Source organism: Gossypium arboreum, chromosome 2 (assembly GCF_025698485.1).
Source record: "Gossypium arboreum isolate Shixiya-1 chromosome 2, ASM2569848v2, whole genome shotgun sequence".
Lineage (NCBI taxonomy): Eukaryota > Viridiplantae > Streptophyta > Magnoliopsida > Malvales > Malvaceae > Gossypium > Gossypium arboreum.
Window position 1 is genome coordinate 11678774 of NC_069071.1, and position 7020 is coordinate 11685793.

A 7020-nucleotide genomic window follows, 5' to 3' on the forward strand; every position below is an offset into this window, starting at 1 on the left:
CACTCCTCCTCCATTTGAATCACACCTCATCACTGGATGTACCTTAGTAGAACCACAAAAACCATCAATTTTTTTATTTAAAAGTTCTACCTGGTTAGATAGCATAGTGACCACTTCAAGGTTGAAAACACCAGCTACTTTTGATGACTTCATTCTCATGACTTGCCACTGATAGTTATTCAGTAACATCTCTTCAATAAATTCGTAAGCCTCTTCAGGTGATTTTTTGTTTAAAGTTCCACTGGCAGCTGCATCGATTAGTTGCCTTGTTGAGGGTTTCACACTGTTGTAAAAATCTGAACCTGTAGCCATAGAGGTAATCCATGGTGAGGTCGCCTTCTTAATAAGTCCTTGTATCTCTGCCATGCATCATAAAGAGTTTCTAGATCCATCTGAACAAAAGAAGAGATGTCATTCCTCAATTTAGCCATTTTATCTGGCAAAAAATATTTAACCAAAAATTTTTCGGTCACTTGTTCCCAAGTAGTGATTGACCCTCGTGGTAACGAATTCGACCACTGTTTAGCCCTATTTCTCAATGAAAAGGGAAAGAACCGAAGGCGAATGGGATCGTCAGAAATGCCATTGATCTTAAAGGTGTCACAGAATTCCAAAAAATTTGCTAAATGCGTGTTTGGATCCTCGTCTTGCAAACCATCAAACTGAATAAACTGTTGTATCATTTGAATCGTGCTAGGTTTCAGTTCAAAATTATTTGCAACAACAGTAGGCCTAATGATACTCGATTCAATTCCTGTTAAATTAGGTTTAGCATAATCATACATAGTACGAGGATCGAAATTCTGATCTACTAGATTTGCAGCAACCACAGAAGGTAGCGGATTATTCTGATTTTCAGCCATCTCATTGGTATTAGTGTGAATATTTCCCTCTTGCTCTTCCTCTATGTATTGTAGGCTTCGCCTTATTTCTCATTGGTTTTTGTGAGTTGTGCTCTCGATCTCACTATCAAAAAGCAAAGGTCCTGACAGAATTCTCAATATATGATTCCCTATGTATTAATTTGAGATATTACCAGTAGAAATTATAAGTTGAGAAGAATTTATTTTGATTATGAGTTGAGAATTTTGCTTGAGGACAAGCAAATGCTTAAGTGTGGGGGTATTTCATAAACCGTAACTTATACATATTTTTACCCCATGTTTAACGCATTTTATGGATGATTTCCCATTAGAATTGGTGAATTCGATGCTCCTAATGCTTTAATTTCATGTTTTATACCTAAGAGAGCATAGGAGAGCGAAAGGAATGAGAAACGGGCCAAAAACAGAGAAAATGGGCCAAAGTACGAAATCAACACGGCCTGGACCTCCTCACACGGGCAGACCACACAGTTGTGTCAATTTGGCAGGCTCGAGTACGGCCTGAAGTAATCGCACACGGGCGTGTGCCTGCCGAAGCCAGGTTGAGTCCAATTTGGAAAAGGCTAATTTTGAGGGCTTTTAGGCATTCCAATGCCTATAAATACACCCTATAGGAGGAAGAAACCGACACAAAGAATAGGGGGCAAGGAATTACCCCAAGAAAGCTGATTGATCCATCTCAGAAGTCGGATTCATCATCAAGACTAAAGATCTCTCCTCAATTTCCCTTCAGGAGTTTTGGGTTTTCATTATGTTTTGTATTCTTTATTATTCTGAGATGTTTTCATATTTAGTTATGAACTAAATCCCCTAAATACCTAAGAGGAATGAAACTTAAGACGAATCTTGTTATTATTTTCTGAATCGTATGATAAATATTTAACTTGTTCTTAATTATATGTTCTTAATTCTTGTTTTTATATCCCAGGATACTGATTCAAGATAAGCTCTTATTTAGAGGAGGAATAGACCCTGTTTAAGAGTACATTTATCATAATTAAGCGGAGTTGATTGCGCACCTGACATAGGGTGACAAGATTTTGCCAGATTAGGGTGAAACCTAATAAGGGAATCCATAGATCGAGTTAATGCAACCCTAGTGTAATACCCCTTACCCGTACCCGAGGCCGGGATAAGGTACGAGGCGTTACCGGACAAACATACAAACATTATTTCATTATATTTTTCAAAATGTTCATTCACTTACACATAGTCCCTTTTTTGAGTCTACGAAGCCCAAAACATACTTTAGAAATGGTTCGGGACTAAACCGAGAACTTACAAAAATCTTAGAAATTTCATGCTTTAAGGCTCTACACGCCCGTGTCCCAAAGTCGTGTTCCATACACGGCTGAGACACATGGTCGTGTCTCTGCCTGTGTGGAATATACCTAGACTATTTTCCAAGCTTTGGTCAACCTTAATCTCTTACACACTTATACAAAATCAAAAGCATATAACATGGTATTCATTTAATGATTAAATATTCTCAATTAAACCACAAACATAACATTTGTATGTCATTATACATGTGTATCTCATACTCATTTTACCTTATTTATTATAGTACCACTTATACATTTATATCAAGATTATCATCTTACCAAATATCTTCACTTAATCATCAAGTATTCATATTTAAAACTAAATCATATCTTTATAAAATACCACAATTCAGATCATAAAATAACATGTTTGCTCGAAACATTTCAATTCAACTCCATACCCAACAAGCATTACATTGAGACTAGTCATATATATATATACATGTCATGATACATATCATTCTCTTTCTGCTTTCTTATAAACACATATCATTTATTTCATTATATCAATATTTCATATACCATAGTTTCCATGTATTCCACATATCTTTATTTTCCTCCTCCACCTCTCCATTCCACATCCTTACTGTATATAGCATTCTTGTAAGTATGATTTCACAATTTACTAATAAATGCTCACATCAAACTGTCCACACGAGTCATAGTCACTTACTTATTTATAATTCAAGCTACAGAGCTCCATATTAAGATCCGTAAATTTCTCCTGAAACTAGACTCACATATATTTCCATCATAAAATCTTCATAATTTTTGGTTTAGCCAATTAGTAGAGTTTATTCATTAAAATTTCCCCTGTTTCACATTCTGACAGTTCTAACCTCTCTTCACTAAAAATTAATTATCTCACAGTACAGAACTCGGATAATGTTCTTGTTGATTTATCTTGAAAATATACTCATTATGGATTTTAAAAATATAAGTTTAAGCTTCTAATTATTTTTATCCAAAGTTTTGTGATTTTCCAAAGTCAGAACAGGGGATCACATAATCATTCTGAACCAGTCTCACAAAAACATAAATATCTCAAAATATAGAACTCATTTTCTTGTTATTTTTCTTTTATATAAAAATAGACTCATTAAGCTTTAATTTTATATCTCATTAAGTCTCTGATTCAATTTCTACTATTTTTGGTGATTTTTCAAAATCATGTCACTGCTACTGTCCAAAACAGTTTTATTGCTAATTCACTCTTTCACACTTTCTTTGTATTAACCTCATTTTAACATACATATCACAAATCATTTTCACCACATTTCATACATCACAAGTATAGGCCCATCATCACAAGGTCACCATAAAATCATCCTCATGTATAACTTACTTGTTTATAACCTTACCACATCTTGGTCACTTAATGAACACATCATTCACATAACAAAGTTCCTGCACTTATTCATCACAAAACTCACAAAGCAATACATAGAGAGTCTCCCGTTGAACACTTTGGATCAATCCTCGATACTTGGTGGTTTCAGCACATAGCTCCACCCATCATATAGTTCGGCTCTCTTGTACACATGGTGAACACTCAGTACCACCCATGTGACCTAGCCAATTTATCTCATAGCTCTCTTGTCTACATGGTGTCCTTTACCTGGAACCACGCATGCGACCTAGCTACATATATCCCGTAGCTCTCTTGTCTACATGGTGTACACATAGTATCACCCATGCGACGTAGCTACATCATAATTTCTTGTAGCTCTCTTGTACACATGATGTGCACTCAGCACCATACATGTGACCTAGCTACATACCATCTGTATCATCCAATCTTTTCGAAGGTTTAACCGGGATTTCTTTCTCTTTTCCAACAATTTCACCAATCAAGTAATTATCCACAAACATATTTCCAATATTATTATAAAATATCATAATACAAGTAATATTGATGTATTACTTACATATAAACTTACATCTCATTTAATATCAAGGCAATAACATTAAATTACACATTGCCTTATTAAAAATCATATGAACTTACAATTTACCATAATATCCATAATCATAGAAATCACATTTATGTATAATAATTCAATGCACTTCATGTACCATAGACATATTTTTAAATCAATTCATAAACTTGGCACCATAATCATTTAATTTAACATAATTCAATTAATTCACTAAATTTAACTTTCAAATATAAATTACAAAGATTATTGATGTATTATTATCATACCAACTTACATACTTTCAACACCTCGAAAATTATAATAAATATATCAATTTTACATTGAAACATGCATAAATTAATGCTTATTATACATATGAACTTACCTTGATACTAAAACGGCTATTTTACCAACTTTCCCAACTTTCGATTTTTCTCTCATTCTAGGTTCAAATCTCATTTTCCGGGATCTAAAATATCATATTTTACTTATTTAATTAATGTACTATTCAAAAAAATCCTTAACTCAAACTTTGGAAATATTACAATTTTGCCACTAAAGTTTTGCATATTTACGCTTTTGCCCCTAGGCTCGGGAATTAAACTTCATCCCTTATTCTTATGTTTTATGACATGATGATCACTTTTCCCTCCTATGGAAACATCAAATTCTCACTCTAACATATACTTATGACTATTAGGTATTTTACTGATTAAGCCCTTTTACTCGTTTTCACTCAAAACCGAGTAGCACAAGTTGTCTAACATAATTTAAAACCTCATATTATATCATAAAACAGTAAAATAAACACATTTCACCTATGGGTATTTTTCCAAATATGAACCCTAGCTTAAATTATTGCTAGAATAAGCTTAAACAAATTAAAGGATTCCAAAACGTAAAGAACTTGAAAACGGGTTAGAACAGACTTACTATTGAGCTTGGAAAGCTTGAAAACCCTAGCCATGGCTTCCCCCATGCTAATTTCAGCCTCCATGAGAAAGATGAGTCAATTTTGGCTTTATTTTCCCTTTCTATTTCTTTTAATTACCAAATGACCAAAATACCCTTCCTTACTAAACTTTCAAAAATTCCATCCATGTCCAATTTTTGTCCATCACTTAGAAATTGGTCAAATTTATATTTAAGACCTCCTAATTAATATTTCAAAGAAATTTCATACTAGAAACTTCTAGAATGCAAGTTTTGCAACTTATTCAATTTAGTCCCTGACTTCAAATTGAGCACTTTATGCATAGAATTTCTTCACAAAATTTTCACACAATCATGCAATCATATCATAGACCTCAAAATAATCATAAAATAATTATTTCTATCTTAGATTTTTTGGTCCCGAAACCTCTGTTCCAACTAGACCCAATTTTGGGCTATTACACCTAGAGTGTTAATTAGAGAAAAGTCTCGGCTATTTAATCTAGGGATTAGACATTATTAGTCTTGAATAGGGATAATAACATAACTTAGGGATCTCTAGGGAACAAGTTAAATGAATAAATCATCCGATTCAGAGCCAGAATAACAAGTACAGTCTAGGTGGATTTTTCTTTAGGTATTGCCTTCATTCAATCGAATTTCCCAAAAGCAATTTCCCAATTCTATTCTCTGTGAGTTCTTAGTTTAGATAATTAGTTAGTTAAAACAAAAACCTCTTTATTCTTAGGCTAGGTAATAAAAAGACAGTCATTAGTAGTACTTTTAGTTCCTTTGGGTTCGACAATCCGGTCTTGCTAAAACTATACTACTGTTCGATAGGTACACTTGCCTACATCGCGATAATAGTCAGTTTCAAGAACGAGTAATTATAAACATTAAAAACCTATCACGAAATCGCGCGACCAAGTTTGGCGCCATTTCCGGGGAAGTAAGATATTAGGAACACTCAATTTTTATTACTTTAGCCATTTATTTTTCTTGCAATTTAATTTATTATTATTATTTATTAATTTACTCTTTATTTCACTTGGCAGGCTTTTATAGTTTATGACTAGAAGAAACCCGTCAGGACCACTACTTTTTGACGAAGAAATCGATTGCACAGTACGCAAAAACCAAAGAGAAATAAGGTGAAGCTTAAGATACACAAAGAACGAGCAAGAAGGCGGTACTCAAACCCCAACTGAAGAGATGGCTGAAAACCAAGACAATCAGCTACCTCCTGCAATTGCGGCTAATCAAAATCCTACTCCATGCACTATGTATGATTATGCTAAACCTTCTTTAACAGGAACTGAATCTAGCATTGTTAGACCTGCTGTAGCTGCAAATACTTTTGAACTGAAACCCAACACAATTCAAATGATACAATAGTTTGTTCAGTTTGACGGTTTGCAGGATGAAGATCTCAACGCTCACTTAGCAAACTTTCTAGAATTTTGCGATACATTTAAAATCAATGGTGTTTCTGATGATGCCATACATCTTCGGTTGCTTCCATTTTCATTGAGGAATAAAGCTAAAAAGTGGTTGAACTCATTACCACGAAGGTCAATTACTACTTGGTAACAAATAACCCAAAAATTTTTACTCAAATACTCTCCGCCAGCTAAAATGGCTAAATTACGTAACAATATCTCTTCATTTGTGCAGATGGACTTAGAAACACTTTACGATGCATGGGAGAGATACAAAGACTTACTGAGAAGGTGCCCTCACCATGGGTTACCACTTTGGCTTCAGGTTCAAACATTCTATAATGGCCTGAATCCTTCGACTCGACAAATGGTTGATGCAGCTGCTGGCAGAACCATCAACAATAAAACACCTGAAGATGCCTATGAGTTTATAGAGGAGATGTCACTGAAAAACTATCAGTGGCAAGTCATGAGGACTAAGCCAACTAAAACAGCAGGCGTTTGTAACGTCGATTCGGTT

General features: G+C 34.2%; 2 non-coding genes across 2 annotated transcripts; one reads left to right on the forward strand and one right to left on the reverse strand.

Moving 5' to 3' along the window:
• Window positions 1-318: 318 nt before the first annotated feature.
• LOC128289716 (small nucleolar RNA R71) lies at window positions 319-425 on the forward strand. The gene has a single exon (XR_008279360.1). It is a non-coding gene; the product is annotated as a small nucleolar RNA R71 (small nucleolar RNA).
• Window positions 426-6702: 6277 nt separating this feature from the next.
• On the reverse strand, window positions 6703-6809 carry LOC128289503 (small nucleolar RNA R71). The gene has a single exon (XR_008279151.1). It is a non-coding gene; the product is annotated as a small nucleolar RNA R71 (small nucleolar RNA).
• Between the last annotated feature and the right edge of the window lie 211 nt (window positions 6810-7020).